General features: G+C 40.0%; 1 protein-coding gene across 4 annotated transcripts in view; it reads left to right on the top strand.

Annotated features, from left to right (window-relative positions):
- Positions 1 to 17764, top strand: part of LOC309869549 (uncharacterized protein) — a 158500-nt gene that overhangs the window by 110865 nt on the left and 29871 nt on the right. For 2 of the 4 annotated variants that reach the window (XR_014314249.1, XR_014314250.1), the window contains exon 2: positions 16880 to 17066. The exons of the other annotated variants lie outside the window; for them this stretch is intronic. The gene's annotated coding sequence lies outside the window, so the exon portion shown is untranslated. The remainder of the gene's footprint in view (positions 1 to 16879; positions 17067 to 17764) is intronic. 4 annotated transcript variants of the gene reach the window in all.

The raw sequence follows: 17764 nt of genomic DNA, 5'->3' as shown, positions 1-17764 counted from the left end.
AAAAGACAGCATATTTTCTTTTCTTTTTTCTTTTTAAAGATTTTATTTATTTATTTGACAGTGAAAGAGACAGCAAGAGAGGGAACACAAGCAGGAGGAGTGGGAGAGGGAGAAGCAGGCTTCCCACTGAGCAGGGAGCCTGATGCGGGGCTTGATCCCAGGACCCTGAGATCATGACCTGAGCTGAAGGCAGATTCTTAACGGCTGACTGAGCCACCCAGGTGCCCCTATTTTACTCTTCTTTTGGACTATTTTATGAATCATGTTGCAGGACCCTCTCACATGGGCTCTGGGACAGCCCCCTCTTTTGCCCACAGAAAACTGGTCCTGAGTATGAAGTTCCCCCATTTTCCATGATCGCCTCTGGGTAGCCTACTACCCACGCCTTATTTACAGACCTCCAGATTGCTGCCTTGATGGCGTGCTGGTTCATGTCAGGTGTCAACTTGGCCGCATTAAGGGATGCCCAGACAGTGGACGAGCAATATTTCTGGATGTGTCTGTGAGGGCTCTTCCAGAAGAGATTAACATTGGAACGGATGAGCTGAATAAAGCCCGTGGCCCTTCCCAGTGTGGGTGGGCATTAGCTAATCCCCTAAGGGGAACAAAAAGGTGAAAGAAGGATGAATTTGCTTTCTCTGTTGACGTCAGGACCTCATCTTTGCCTCCCCTCAGACATGGCTGCTGCCTGGTTCTCAGGCCTTCAGACTCAGACTGACCTACAGCACCTGCTTCTCAGACACAGATGGTGGGACTTCTTGGCCTCTATAATTACATGAGCCAATTCCTATCACAAATCTCTCCATATACATGATATATGATATAATTTAATTTTTCCTATATCTATGTTATATCATCTATCTATTTATGTATCTATGTCTTCTTGGTTCTGGTCCTCTGGAGAACGCTAACTAATAGAGATGGAGGTCGCCACTATTCCTCACTTACCCAAGGGACCTAGGATGGGCGCCATCAGTGTGGGACCCTGTGTGACTCCTTGGGTGGTTGGTGAGTCCTGGAACCTATCAGCATTCTATTGGTCCAAGTCAGCGCTCCTAACTCTCCCTGGTGTAGTTGTCCTTTTGCCTGCAGTTAAGAGTCTGATACCTGCCTCATCGTCACAGGAATGTCCGTGGACTAATAAAAATACAAAAATCAGATAATATACAATGTCGTCTTCCAAAGATAATACGCACATAAAGTATTCTTTGAAATTAGCTGCTATTTACACAGCACGATGCCGGCAATAAATCCTTAGACTCATGGCTGGACTCATCTTTGTCCTCTCAGACCCTACACGTATAAGCAATATGACAGGACCTTCACGAAATTTGAATGAACGCATGGAATCAAATAAGTAGATTCGGACAACATTCTAGAGTTCAGGAGCACAAGAGGAGGGGGAAAGAGAGGAAAAGAGTACAGGCCAGAACAGTAACATTTCAGCATCAGAATTATTTATACTGATTAAAGACATTGTTTACTACATATGAACAAAATGATTAGATCAAACAAATCATCAGTGTACAAGCTTTCACTTAGAATATTACACGAGGGGTGCCCGGGTGGCTCAGTCGTTAAGGTCTGCCTTCAGCTCAGGTCATGATCTCAGGGTCCTGGGATCCAGCCCCGCATCAGTCCCCTTGCTCAGCAGGAAGCCTGCTTCTCCCTCTCCCACTGCCCCTGCTCGTGTTCCCTCTCTCGCTGTCTCTCTCTGTCAATTTAAACAAATAAAATCTTAAAAAAAAATTACACTAATTGCAAAAATAGAGTTCAATAACAGACTTCTTTCTTAGATGGATTAAATGACATGATATTAACAAGTGCTCTGGCTATTTTTTTAAATTTTTAAAATTTTTAAATTAACATATAATGTATTATTAACCCCAGGGGTATAGGTCTGTGAATCACCAGGTTTACACACTTCATAGCACACACCTTCCCCAATGTCCATAACCCAACCACCCTCTCCCCCCTCCCCCCCTCCCCGCAGCAACCCTCAGCTGGTTTTGTGAGATTAAGGATCTCTTATGGTTTGTCTCCTTCCCGATACCATCTTGTCTGGCTATTTTTTTTACACCTTAATTATAGTTGCAATTGAAATATGATAAATAATATTATGATAAATAATAATAAATAATAAAATAAATAAGCAAATAATAAATAAAAATAAAGAATAAATAATATTATGATAAATAATATTCATATATTCTAGAGTATACAATTTGATACCTTTTCACATATATATACATGCTTACATGAGTGATGTCATCACCACAGTCAAGATAATGAATATATCCACCACCCTTCAAAGTTTTCTCACTTTCTCTTAAGGTTTCTCCTTCCTGCCCCTGTCCATTCACTCCCCAGGCAACCACCGATCTGCTTTTTAGTCATTACAGATTAATTTGCATTCCCTAGAATTTTATGTAAGTAGAATCCTACAGTATGTACTCTTCCTTTGTCTGATTTCTTTCATTCAGTATCATTATTTTAGGATTCATCCTGGCTGTTGTGTGTACCAATAGTTCGTTCCTTTTAAATGCTGGACAATGCCCCATTGCATAGATAACCGCGATATATCCATTCACCTATTGATGGACCTTTGAGTTGTTTCCAATTTAAGGCTATTACCAGTCAAGCCAGAAATCATTCGTATGTGATGTTTTCCAAAGCAGTGGTACTGTTTTGCATTCTCCCTAGCAGCATGTGTGAGTTCCACATACTCCACATCTGCTCCAGCACTTGGTACGACCTGGATCTTGAATTTCAACCCTTCATGTAAGCAGGCAGTCGTATCGCATTGTGGTTTTAATTTCCATTTTACCAGTGACTTGGGATTTGAATGTCTTCTGTGTGTTTGTTTGCCATTCATATATTTCCTTTGGTGAAGTGTCTGTTCAACTCTTCTGCCCATTTTAAAAACTATAATGTTGGGGAGCCTGGGTGGCTCAGTGGGTTAAAGCCTCTGCCTTCAGCTTAGGTCATGATCCCAGGTCGAGCCCCGCATTGGGCTCTCTGCTCAGCAGGGAGCCTGCTTCCTCCTCTCTCTCTCTCTTTCTGCCTGCCTCTCCACCTACTTGTGATGTCTGTCAAATAAATAAATAAAATCTTTAAAAAAAACCCCTGTAATGTTTACTTTCTTTTTATTGAGTTTTGAGAGTTCCTTGTATTTTCTGGATATGAGACCTTTATCAGATACATGGTTTGCAAATGTTTTCTTCCAGTTTGGGGTTTATCTTTATATTACTATTACAATGGCTTTCAAAGAACAGAAGTTCCTAATTTCTATGCAGTCCAATTTATTAATTTTTTCTTTTATGGATTTTATCTAAGAAAACATTGTCTAGCCCAAGGTCATGAACATTTTCTTCTAGAAGGTTTTTATTGTTGTTGTTGAAAATCAATTGACCCTGTATGTGCGGCTTTATTTCTAGAATTTCTATTTGGTTCTATTGATCTGTTTGTCAGATTGTGGTCTGTTTTTATTCTTTTATTCTTGAGTTCATTGGATTTTATTTTTTACTTTGACAAGAAAATAGAGGACCTTTAAATGGTATCATCGATTAAACTACAAAACAAATTATTGTTGGATATTGGCCAATCGTTATTGGAGAATTTTTTTAACGTGTATTTACTTATTTGAGAGATAGAGAGCCGGGGGCAGGGGTAAAAGAAGAAGGAGAAGCAGACTCCCCACTGAGCACAGAGCCAGATGTGGGGCTCCATCTCAGGACCCTGCAATCATGATCTGAGCCAAAATCAAGAATTAAGTGTTGGATGCTTAACTAACTGAGCCACACAGGGACCACTAGAGAATTCTTTATTAAAACAGATTGATGTTTGTTTTTATTGGGGTTTGTTTTTAAATAATCTAATTAATATTTAGTTATCTATCTACAAAAGGTTTCAAAAGATTAATGGGGCTTTTAGGGGGCAAAGTAAAGCAAATTTGTCATTCTGAAAAGAAAAATACTGCATAATACAAAATAGTATAGGGGCACCTGGGTGGCTCAGTGGGTTAAAGCCTCTGCCTTCGGTGCAGGTCATGATCCCAGGGTCCTGGAATTGAGCCCCGCATCGGGCTCTCTGCTCTGCAGGAAGCCAGCTTACCCCCCACACCCCTCTGCCTGCCTCTCTACCTACTTATGATCTCTGTCAGGTAAATGAATAGAATCTTTAAAAAGAAATACAAAATAGTATAGATATTGGCTGTTGTTTCTAACTTTTCTTTTTTCTTTTTTTTTTTTTTAAAGATTCTATTTATTTATGTGACAGACAGAGAGAGAGAGAGAGCAAACATGGGGAGAGGGAGAGGGAGAAGCAGGCTCTCCACTGAGCAGGGAGTCCGATGTGGGGCTCAATCTCAGGACCCCGGGGCCACAACCCGAGCAGAAGGCAGACACTTAACCAACTGAGCCACCCAGGCACCCTCGGCTGTTTTTTTAACCAGAAGGAATGGTTTTCTCTTACTAGTTCACTGAAACACTGATGATTGAGTGTATCCATGAAGCATATTTAGGTCTGGGATTCAAAGATTTAAAATATCTTTAATTTTTCTTATTTTCAATGTGTGTTTCACAGAAGCATATCATACATATCTATATTAAAGATTTTTTAAAAGATTTTATTTATTTATTTGACTCAGAGAGAGAGAGAGAGAGAGACCAGAAGTAGGCAGAGCAGCTGGCAGAGAAGGGGGGAAGCAGGCTCCCCACCAAGCAGAGAGCCTGATGCGGGGCTTGATCCCAGAGGCTTAACCCACTGAGCCACCCAGGCACCCCTATATTAAAGATTTTATTTATTTGACACAGAGAGAGAGAGGGAGAACAAGCAGGGAGTATGGAAGGAGCAGGTTCCCTGTGGAGCAGGGAGCAGGATGTAAGGCTCCATCCCAGGACGCTGGTATCACAACCTGAGGCGAAGGCTGATGCTTAACCAGCTGAGCCACCCAGGCATCCCTATATCTAAACTGTATTATATGTACATAATATAGAATATTTATGATATATATTCTTTTTTATCTTTTTTTATAAGATTTTCTCTTTTTTAAAAGATTTATTTATTTACTTTGGGAGAGAGAGGGAGCGTGGGCATGGAGAGGGAGGGGCAGAGGGAGAAGGAGAGAATCCCACTGATCCTGCAGAGGCGGGCTTGATCTCGTGACCTGAGCTGAAACCAAGAGTTGAACGCTCAACTGACTGAGACTCCCAGGAACCCCTATTCTTTCATATTCTATTTTTTAAAGAAGATTTTATTTATTTGACAGACAGAGATCACAAGTAGGTAGAGAGGCGGGCGCGGGGGAGGGGGGGGAAGCAGGCTCCCTGCCAAGCAGAGAGCCCGATGCAGGGCTCGATCCTTGGACCCTGAGATCATGACCTGAGCCGAAGGCAGAGGATTAACGCACTGAACCACCCAGGGGTCCATCATGTTCTATTTTTATAAAAAGTAAAATATGCCACTCATTTTGGAAAGGGAAGGTGTGATGTGACGGAGAGCTGACTGCTGTTCTGAGAGGACTGGGGATGTCAGGGAGGCAAGTGACTGAGGAATTGGGGATGAAACTGGAGAAGAAAGATCTGGAAGCTTGGGGAGGGCAGCAGTGTGTACAGTGTAGGAAGGAAGGCACAGGGTTGGGACAGGGAGGGACCATGCTGGGCAAGGGGCCAGTCACGGAGGAAATGATGCAGAGAGGAACTGAGAATGAAGGACATGCCTATCAGGGAGTCCAAAAGGTTAGAGGAAACAGTACTGTCTAGTGTCTGCTGCTTCCATTATGGTTCCAGATGGATAGAAGGAATTCAACAGATGTTTGTTTTTTTTTAAAAAAAGGGGGGGGGCTGGAAAATGGGACAGACCATAGGACAATTCAAAGGACAATTTGTTGTTTCTAATGCGCTCCCAAGAGGTCAGCTGTAGAGATCCCCATCATGCGATCTATGGGATGATTCCAAGCGGCAGCTTCACTACAGCCCATGATGCCAACCGACGTGAGAGAAGAAGAATTTCAGGAGTTGGCTAACTGACCATCTATTACTTAAAGAGTTTCTAAAAGAGAAGAGGAAGACCGCTGGAGGAACGTTGTCACAGTGCCCTCGCACAGGCCAAGGACAAAGACAGAGGTCTTCCTCTTACTGAGATACGAAATGGTTGCTGGGGATCCCGGAGCTAGGAAGGCAAAATGACAGTGCAGAGTTACCCCAGTTGAGTAAGAGAATGAACGGACACAGGGTAAAGACATGGTGTATGTATTTGAAGAAGGACTATGGCAGGCAGAAGTAGGATATGTCATTCTTCCGGTCTGGCTTACTTAGAGTATGTAGAGACTGTGGACATATATACTTTTAAAAGATTTCTTCACCCATTTATGAGAGAGAGTGAGCCCGCACAAGTGGGGGGAGGGGTGGAACTCTGATTCTTGTCCTTTTTTTTTGGTTGTTGCCGCAGTGGGTCTTCTTGACTTCCGTCTTGCTTCTCTCTGATTTATACCCGAAAATGCCATCAGAGTTTTCCAAAACACAGATCCGGTCATGTCACTTTTTAACTAATTCTTAAGGAGCAGAGTGGTGCAGCGGAAGCGTGCTGGGCCCATAATTCTTTTTTTTTTTTTTTTTTAAGATTTTTTCTTTATTTATATGACAGAGATCACAAGTAGGCAGAAAGGCAGGCAGAGAGAGAGGAGGAAGCAGGCTCCCTGCAGAGCAGAGAGCCCAATGTGGGGCTCCATCCCAGGACTCTGGGATCATGACCCGAGCCGAAGGCAGAGGCTCAACCCACTGAGCCACTCACGTGCCCCTGGACCCATAATTCTTAAGGGACTCCCTCGTGCCCCAGATCAAACCCAATCAATCTCCTTAGCATGGCTGAGAAGGCTTTCATCCTTGGCCCATGGTCACTTCTCTCTTTGCAGAAAATTCCTTAAGAGCCTGGGGCTTCTTAACACTCTTCCTTCTCAAGGTTTATCAATTACAAATTGAATTTTGCTGCCTGTAAGGCAAACTTAACTACGTTGGCTTAAATACACATTTTTTTCATATACTAAGAAATCTGGGAACTCCAGAGCTTGCTCAGCCGTTCCGTTTTAATGTACCCAGATTCCTTTTAGACTCCCACTCACCACTGAGAACAGCAACCACCTACAATCGGCCATATAGATAGTAAGAATGAGAACTGAGACTGCTGATGACCACGGCTGGGTTAAAAGATGAGCATTTGACAACAAAGACTCAGCGTGGAAATGCCCAACTAAGCATGCCTCGTCCTTGTTTCTAGAATACTTGGCTCAAGGAAAGGACTGGGACCAATAAGTAACTTCCCTATTGCTTCAGGAAATTTCCATACATCCATACACCTGAGGCAACAGTCTGCTCTCTGGGGCCAACAGCTCATTTCCAACAACAGTTTAGTGAGAATGGCTGCTGAGATGCTGGCAGGGTTCTGTTCTCCCTTCCTGCAATGAGTTCTAGTAAATCTTTCATCCCTTTCTTAAGCAGATTGTCTGGTGATATTTGGGGGACTTTGACACTATCCTTAGCTTGTGGCTTCCGGTCGCCATTTGGAAATTACATGTCTTCATTCCAGGCTCCAAGAAATGAAAGGGACGCCGGGGTGGCTCAGTCGGTTATCTGTCTGCCTTTAGCTCAGGTCACGATCTCAGGGTCCTGGGATTGAGCCCCACACTGGGCTCCCTACTCAGCGGGGCGTCTGCTTCTCCCTCTGCCTCTCTCCCTGCTTGTACACACTCTCTCAAAGAAGTAAAAGAAACGAGGAAGGATGAAGGAAGAGCAAAAGGTACACGCCAGTTAAATCTCACCTTTTATTAACAGTTTGGATTGCTGACATGAAGACCCCCAACCTCGCTCTGCTGTTAGGAAAACCAAAGTTTGCAGTTTACTTCTCTGTTCCTCAGATGATGCTCAGTGGACTGAGTCTTCTTGCTCCTGTCTGGGTAGCTTGATACTCTCAGTGCTCACTGATGCATTCCAGCATCTGTCCGGATGAAGATCGTCGAAGGACATACCAAATTTGGATGGAGTGAAATACTCTCAGTGTTATTTAGAGCTATTTATTATTTATTATGTTTAATAATATTTAAACTATTTATTATTTATTAATTATTAGCTATTTATTATTTATTATTATATTATTTATTATGTTATTTAGAGCTATTTAGATCGGAATGATGAAAAAAAATAGCTACTGATCACGCAATATTTACAACAACCGTCAAAATACATATTGCAAGCGCTCACTCCCCAGAGTGAACTCAGCACATTCTCAAGGACAAGAAAAATTGAGAGAACCAGCTCCGTGGAACATGGATGCTAGAGAAGTTTGAATTCTTAATTGTGGCTTATTGAGCCTCCCATGTCTAAAAAGAAAACCTCCTCCAGTTTCAAGTCTAGCGTGTACTTACCGCAGAAATTTACACATCACGTAAAAGAAACTCTCTCTCTCCACTATCAACCAGCCCGTCCCCCCATCCCCTATTGCAGGACCCTCCTATAAATATATTTTTTAAAGAGTTTATTTATTTATTCGACAGAGATCACAAGCAGGCAGAGAGGGAGGAAGGGAAGCAGGTTCCCCACTGAGCAGAGAGCCCGATGTGGGGCTCGATCCCAGGACCCTGGGATCATGACCTGAGCCAAAGGCAGAGACTTTAACCCACTGAGACACCAGGCACCCCCTACCTATTAATATTTTGAGTTATTATCCTTTCCGATAATGGTCTATGCATTTAGAAACATATGCATATATATACATATACATACACAACCTAAAAAATGATTTATATTATATAAATCCGATTACCTAAAAATTTCCACAAATTCGTTTCTCTCTGTTGTTATTTTTTAAGGCGCTTTCCATATCAGTACCTATAGTTCAAGTAATTATTTGGAGTCTCTGTACCGTTTCTGGTGCACGAATGCACTCTAGCCTGCTTCCCCCATCTGCTTCCTGAGCCGTTTCGTTCCCTCCCTCCTGTTTGTTTCTTTCCTCCTTTTCCTGTTGCTGTTGCAATCGTGTAATAGAATTCTTTGTGCCTAGGACTAGCTTCTAATAATTTCTGTTCTTTCCGTGTTTGTCAGTGTGGTGGGTGAAGTGTGGTCTCCACTTGTTTCTCTTATGGGCACGCCCGTGGTGCTAGAGGTGGGGCAGAGTTTGGTCTTTTGGCCATTTATATTGCTTTTGTGAATTGCTTCGACCTGTGCAGTCAGGAGTGGCAGGCACTAGCCAAACACGGCTGTCAAGCTCTGGACATGTGGCCAGCCTCAGCTGAGATGTGCCGTTAGTAAAAAATACGCAAGAGATTCCAAAGACTTAGTCTAAGGAAAAGAGTGTAAAATCTCTTGCTAACATTTTCATATGGATCATATATTCAATTATAATATAGACATGCTGCTTTCCCTAATTTGAGCATGGCTACTGGAAACATTCAGATGACATCCAAAGCTCACATGCTAGTTCTGTTGGGCAGATGGCCTGGATTTTCCTTTTAGTTAATTATCTTTTTCTTATTGATTTATAGGACCTCTTGATCTGTTGGGTTTATTTATTTATTTATTTGAGTGCAGGTGGCACACCATCTTACATTAGTTTTGGGTGTACTATATGTGCTGTGCTTTCCAGAAGGTTCACTGTCTGTCCCCACACAAACAATATTGGAATATTGTTTTATTGTTTTATTATAGCACTTATAATAAAAGTGCTATGCCTTTTATTCCTGTGACTCATTCACTCTGTAACTGGAAACCTGTATCTCCCACTCCTCATACCCATTTGGCCCATCACCAATGTTTATTCATTTGTTTTGTTTTTTTAGACTTTGCCTATGATTGAAATCATATGGTATTCTCTGTCTGATTTATTTCACTTACAGTAATACCCTCTATGTCCATCCATATTATGGATGCACAATATTTCTTTTTTTCCATTTTATATATTTTATATATCATCTTCTTTATTCCTGTATTGACGGACACTCAGGTTGCTTTCATATCTTGGCTGTTATAAATAGTGCTTCAATAAACATAGGGGTGTGTAAGTCTTTTGGAGCAGGTGTTTTGTTTTCTTTGGGCAAATACCAAGTAGTGGAATGATTGGATCACGTGGTAATTCTATTTTTAATTTTTGGAGGAACCTCCATGCTGTTTTCCACAGTGGCGGCACCCGCTTGCGTTTCCACCAACAGTGCACGAGGGTTCCTTCTCTAGATCCTCACCAACACTTAATATTTCTTGTCTTTTTTATTTTAGCCATTCTGGCAGGTGTACGATGATATCTCCTTGTGGTTTTGATCTGCATTTTCTGGATCCTTAGTGATCTCGAGCATCTGTTCAGGTGCCTGTTGGCCATCCATATTTCTTCTTTGGAAAAATGTCTATTCAGGTGTTCTGCACATTTTTAAATTGGATCATTTGGGGTTTTGTTTTTGTTTTTTTTTTTTTTGGTGTTGAGTTGTAGAAGTTATTTATGTATTTTGGATATTAACCCCTTATTGGGTCTGTCGTTTGCAAATATCTTCTCCCATTCAGTAGGTTGCCTTTTTGTTTGGTAGTTTTCTTTGCTGTGCAAAAGCGTTAATTTTGATGAACTCCCAGTAGTTTATTTTTCTTTAGAGAGACAGATTTTTGTTTTGAGACAGATCTAGAAAATGTCATTAAGGTTGATGACAAAGAAATTACTACCTATATTCTCTTTTAAGGTTTTTATGGTTTTAAGTCTCACGTGTAAGTCTTTAAACCATTTTGAATTTATTTTTGTATATGGTATAAGATAATGGTCCAGTTTCATTCTTTTGCATGTGGCTGTCCAATTTCCCCAACACCATTTGTTGAAGAGACTTTCTTTTCTGCATTTATATTCTTGCCTCCTTCATCATAGATTAATTGACCATATAAGTGTGGGTTTATGTCTGGGTTCTCTGTTCTGTTCTATTGATCTATGTGTTTGTTTCTGTGCCTGTACTGCACTGTTTTGATTACTGTTGTTTTGTAGTATACCTTAAAATCTGTGATTGTGATACCTCCAGCTTTGTTTTTCCTTCTCAAAATTGGGGCTTTTTGTGGTTCCATATAAATTTTAGGATTATCTGTTACAGTTGTATAAAAATGCTGTTGGTAATTTGATGGGAATTGCATTGACTCTGTAGATTGCTTTGGGCAGTATGGACATTTTAACAATAATAATTCTTCCAATCCATGAGCATGAATATTTTTTCATTTGTTCGTGTCACCTTCAATTTCTTTCATCAGTGTTTTATAGTTTTCAGAGTAGAGGTCTTTCACCTTCTTGGTTAAGTTTATTTCTAGGTATTTTGTTCTCTTTAGCACAGTTTGTAAATTGGACTGTTTTCTTAATTTCTCTTTCTGCTACTTCATTATTAGTGTATAGAAACATAACCAATTTCTAAGTATTTATTTTGTATCCTGCAACTTTACTGAATTCACTTATTAGTTCTCCTAATTTTTTTGGTGTAGTCTTTAGGGTCATCTATGTACAGTATCATGTGCAAATAGCTACAGTTGAACTCCTTTACCAATGTAGATCCTCTTATTCCTTTTTCTTATCTGATCACTGTGGCTAGGACTTCCAGTATTATGTTTAATAAAAGTGGAAAGAGTGGGCATCCTTGTCTTGTTCCTGATCATAAATGACAAGTTCTCAGGTTTTCACCACTATGTCTGATGTCAACTGTGGGTTTTTTATATATGGCCTTTATTATGTTGAGGTATTTCCCTCCAAACACACCTAATTGAGAGTTTTTATCATTAATAGATGTTGAATTTCGTCAAATTTCTGCATCCATTGAGATGATTATATGATTTTTATCTTTTTTTGAAGTGATATATCATATTGATTGATTTGCAAATACTGAATCATCCTTTCATCTCTGAAATGAATGCCACTTGATTGTGGTGTATCGTTGAATGTGGTTTCTATATTTCGTTGAAGATTTTTGTATCTATGTTCATCAGGTATATTGGACTATAGTTTTCTTTTTGTGTGGTATCTTTGTCTGGTTTTGGTATCAGGATAATGCTGGCCTTGTAGAACATATTTAGAAAATTTCCTTCCTCTTCTATTTTTTGGAATAGTTTGAAGAGAATTGGTAGTAATTCTTTTTTTTTTTTTAAGATTTTTATTTATTTATTTATTTGACAGACAAAGACCACAAGTAGGCAGAGAAGCAGGCAGAGAGAGAGGGGGGAAGCAGGCTTCCTGCTGAGCAGATAGTCTGATGTGGGGCCCCATCCCAGGACTCTGATATCATGACCTGAGCTGAAGGCAGAGGCTTAATCCACTGCACCACCCAGACACCCCGTATTAACTCTTTTTTTAATGTATGGTGGAATTCATCTGTGAATCCATCCGGTTCTGGATTTTTATTTTTTGGTAGTTTTTAAATTACTGATTTGGTTTTTGTTGTTGTTGTTGTTGTTTACTAGTAATTATCTGTTCAGATTTTCTATTTCTTCCTGGACCAGTTTTGGAAAGCTGTATGCTTTTAGAAATTTGTCAGTTTCCTCTTGATTGTCCAGCTCATTGGCATGTAACTGTTTTGTAGTATTTCCTTTATTGATTTTCTGCCTGGATGATCCATCCATTGATGTAAGTGGTGTGTTAACGACTACTAGTATTTATCACCAGGACCTCTTGATATATAATTAGTACATATCCTGTGTTATATTATATCAAATATTTTTTCTCAGTCTGTAACTTAATTTTTGATTTGAATTACAGGTTTCTTCTTATCCAAAAATTATAAAGTTTTAAGAATCTGTCCATCTTTTCATTTATCACTTCTGGCCTTGCTAAGAAAATATTTTCATGCTAGGAAAACAAAAATAACTTCTTGTATTTCTTTAAAGTTATTTTCTTCTTTAATATTAACCTCTTTTAGGCATTTAGAATTAATTTTTTTTCTCTGATATGAGATAAGAAGTTTTAAAACTTTTTAGTAAATCATAAGATAAATCATTGGTACTACCTCCTTTCCCCACTGATTTGAGTTGCCTCCTTTCTCATACACTACAACACTTCTATTACAAATGAAATATTTTGAAATCTTTCTTCTGTTTCATCCATATATCTGATAATTCTTAGGTCAGAATCTCATTATTTTAGTTACTAATGTCTTACAGAATGTTTCTATATCTAGGAGGCCAAATTTTTTCAAAAATTCATTCATGGGCACCTTCTCTTCCAACAAACTCCAGGATCAGCTTGCCAATGCCTGTGTAAGATCCTGTTCAAATTTTGATTGAGACTGTATTAGTGTATAGATTACTTCGGGAGACAACTTAAATCTTCATGATATTAAATATGTCTAGGTAGGAATAAGATATACCTCTTAATTTATCGGTGTCTTTTAAAGTGTGAACCTGTAAAGTTTTACATATCTTTTAATGTATGCCTTGCTCATTATGTATTAGGCTTTTTCTTAATTATTTTATTGTTCCTGTTGACATTGTGAATCAATGGTTTTTACTCTACATTCATTGATCTTGTATCCAACCTACTTAACTGAATCTTCTTTGGTTCCCTTAGCTTTTCACTTGACTTTTTTTTGCTTTTCTAGATACACAGTTATATGATGAGCTAGCGCTGGTTTATGCCAGCCCATGAGAGTGCATTTTTTAGATATCCAGGAAATTTATAAATTGATTGTTAAACATAATTGTTATTAAATATTAAGTTGTGTGACTTTATAGTTAAATAGATTATATTAAAGATAATGTCCAATACTCATTGTATCCTAATTATTTTACTTATCTCTACTCTTAAAGTTCTTTTTTTTTTTTTTTTAAGATTTTATTTATTTACTTGACAGAGGGAGACATAGTGAGAGAGAGAACAGACGCAGGGAGAGTTGGAGAGGGGGAAGCAGGCTTCCTGCTAAGCAGGGAGCCCGATGCAGAGCTCCATCCTAGGGTGCTGGGATCATGACCTGAGCCAAAGGCAGACACTTAATGACTGAGCCACTCAGGCACCCCAGAGTTCTTTCTTTTTAAGATTTTTTATTTATGTATTTGATGGAGAGAGAGAGAGAGATCACAAGAAGGCAGAGAGGCAGGCAGAGGGAGAGAAGGAAGCAGGCTCCCTGCCGAGCAGAGAGCCCGATGCAGGACTCGATTCCAGGACACCGAGATCACGACCCCAGCCGAAGGCAGAGGCCCAACCCAGTGAGCCACTCAGGTGCCCCGAGTTATTTATTTCTAATGTTTCTATGCAATGGAAATTCTTTATAATAGCATGCTACTGTTTATCTCTACCATCTTCACATGAAGATGAATGAGTTCACATTGGTAGCTTGTAAGCAATCATGGAACATTTACATCAGCAAATGCTACAAGTCAGGTCTTGATTTAGTGGTTTGTTAATTGTCTAGACTTAAGGGAATGGAGAAAAATATCAATAGTAGAGGTTAAACTGAAAAATGCATCATATCTTAGTCATTACATTGTGAATAACACCAAAAAATGACAATGTTTAAAAACTGTTTTCGATTTCATCAAGCAGTAGTTCATATCATGGACTAACAAATATGGTTAGGACAAGTTGTTTCACTTTTGTTTTACTCAGTCCTGTAAACGAGAGCATCAACCAGCATTTGTGCTGAACCCTAGTTGTTTCACACTCATTATCACACCACTGATCTTAAAGGAAATAAATGGGGACAGTCTCCCTTCTTTTCAAAAATTACATCTCTTTTCATTTTTTGGATCTATTGCATGAGCTAAGACTCTTGGACATTGTGGAATAAAGTAGTGTTACTTGGCATTCTTGATTTGATTCTTTTTTTTTTTTTTAATTTTTTAAAGATTTAAAAAAAATTTATTTGACACAGAAAGAAAGAGAGAAATTAAATAGGCAGAGAGACAGGCAGAGAGAGAGGAGGAAGCAGGCTCCCTGCTGAGCAGAGAGTCCAATGCGGGGCTTAATCCCAGGACCCTGAGATCATGACCTGAGCTGAAGGCAGAGGCTAACCCACTGAGCCACCCAGGCACCCTCTTGATTTGATTCTTACTTCAATATTTCTATTTTATCATTAAGAATGATGTTTTCTAGGGGTTCCTGGGTAGTGCCGTCAGTTAAACATCTGACTCTGGATTTTGGCTCAGGTCGTGATCCCAGGGTTGTGGGATCGAGCCCCTTGTCAGGCTCTGTGCTCAGCTTGGAGTCTGCTTAAGATTCTCTCCCTCTCCCTCTGCCTCTTCTGCTCATGCTCTCAATCTCTAGAAGAAATAAATAAATCTTAAAAAAAAAAAAAAAAGAATGATGTTTGCTCTGGGTTTCTTGTAGCTACTAGTCAGAACTCTGGCATTTCATTTGAATACTTTCCTACACACTAATAGGAAACTTCAGCAGCCTGTTCTTAGTAAAATTTTCTGTTTTAAAATATTCTTCCATTTTCTACAAATCTCTGTTTTCTTTCCAAAATTTTATGACCATATGGATTCCAGAGTCCTTGCAGCATCTGGCACAATCTCACAGTTAAAGAAAACACCTCTTTATAGCTCCTTGAAAAACTTGCCTGGCTTCATTGTTTCTACCTCCTGGCCTGTCCTCTTTCGTCCCCCGACCCCACCTCCAGCACCACTGAAACCTCTTGTGCCAAAGTCACTGGAGACTCCATTTTGCTAAATCCAACGGGCGATCCTTTGTCTTCATCTTGGTATTATAATACACTTGACTTGACTATCTCTCCTTGAATCCCTTCCGCTTCTTGGCATCTGGGATGCAATGCTCTTCTGGTCTTGCTTCCACATCCTCAGCGATGGCTTTTAGTTTTCTTTACTTGCTTGCTCCTCTTCCTCATTTTGCCCTCTCCATGTGGACTGTACAGGCATGCCCAGAGCTCACTTTTCAACCCTCCTTTCTATTCCATTCATGGCTCTGACTACAACATATTTGCTGATGATTCCCCTGTTTACATCCTGGCCATACTCCTATCTACAGTATTCAGATGATTATGCTTATATCTGCTTGGATATCCCATAGGCATTTCAACCTCAAACCGAAATCACACATTCAGTTCTCAGCCTCTTCCCCAGATCCATGGCTTTTATGGTCATTCCTTTCTCAGCTAGTGGCACCAATCACTGCTTCTACCACAACTTAAAAATCACAATACAATGATTGGTATTAACAGGTTGCCCTTTTCAGTGCTTGGTCACGTGTTCCTTAAGGCTAGGCCGTGATCCCTTCACCGTAGCAAGATGGCTGGCAGTGCACCCAAGCTTGCCTTGTTTAGGTGACAACCACAGCAAAAAACAGTGATTTTCTCTTCTCAGCAGATTCACAAAGTCCTAGAATTGAGTCTCATTAAGTCTGATTGTATAATGTGCCCTTCTGTGAATGAAACCCTGTGGCTGAGAAATGCGATGCTTTAATTGGGGGTCTGACAACCACAGTCCATGAGGCAATCCAGTGTGCTTTCTGTTTTTATAAATAAAGTTTTATTGGAAAATGCCATTCAATTCATTTATATCTTGTCTATAGCTGGTTTTGTGCTAAGCAGCAGAAATGAGTATTTGCACAGAGATTGTTTGGCCCATAAAGCCTAAAATAGTTACTATTTGGTGTCCATTATAAAAAAAAAAATGTGCCAATCATTCTAATTGCCAGGATGTTGTTGACTCAGTCACAACTCGTAGATTGGCAAGGTTTATATGCTGTGTATTTCAGTTGTCTATTGCTGTGTATCAAGCTACCACAAAACATTATAGCTTAAAATGATGATTTATTTTTTCTGATAACTTAGGGGTTGGCTTATTTTTTTGGTGGTCTTTTTATAGAAACAGTTTTTGGTTTTATTGTTAAAAAGTACTTTTTTTTAAAAAAAAATTTTTGTTTATTTATTTTTCAGAGAGAGGGAACACAGCATGGGGAGCAGCAGGCAGAGGGAGATGCAGGCTCCCTACTGAGTATGGAGCCCAGTGTGGGACTCAATCCCAGGATCTTGGGATCAAGACCTGAGCTGAAGTCAGATGCTTAACTGACTAAGCCACCCAGGCGTCCCTGTTCAATAGTACTTTTGAAAACTCTTATGCCAGGTAAAACCTGAAATTAATATGAATTTTCATGATTATCTGAGTTGAGTATTTAGTCAGTACATTTCCCCATATTCTGTGTTTTCTAATAATAACCCAAGGCAATATGTTTTCCTCTGAGTTTAATCTGTGTACTTCTCTAGGTTTTTATATCCAGGATTATTATTATTATTTTTTTAAGATTTATTTATTTATTTGAGAGAGAATGAGTGAGAGAGGGCATGAGAGAGGAGAAGTTCAGAGGGAGAAGCCGACTCCCCAAGGAACTGAGAGCCCAATGCGGGACTCAATCCCAGAAGTCCGGGACCATGACCTGAGACGAAGGCAGTTGCCCAACCAACTGAGCCACCCAGGCGCCCCAAGGATTATTTTTTTTTTTTTAAAGGCTTTATTTATTTGACAGAGAGAGATCACAAGCAGGCAGAGAGGCAGGCAGAGAGAGGGAGGAAGCAGGCTCCCTGCCGAGCAGAGAGTCCGATGTGGGGCTCGATCCCAGGACCCCGGGATCATGACCTGAGCTGAAGGCAGAGGCTTAACCCGCTGAGCCACCCAGGCGCACCCCCCAGGATTATTTTTTAATTTTCCTCTATTAGTCTATAGTTTTACTTCCTTTCTATCATTCAAAAAGTATCTATACATTTGGGTTTTCCTTTTATAAAGATTTTATTTATTTATTTGAGGGAGAGAAAGAGAGCGAGCAC

Source organism: Mustela nivalis (assembly GCF_964662115.1).
Source record: "Mustela nivalis genome assembly, chromosome: 7".
Classification (NCBI taxonomy): domain Eukaryota; kingdom Metazoa; phylum Chordata; class Mammalia; order Carnivora; family Mustelidae; genus Mustela; species Mustela nivalis.
The sequence above is the reverse complement of the archived record's forward strand: the minus strand, read 5'-3'. Positions and strand labels throughout refer to the sequence as shown.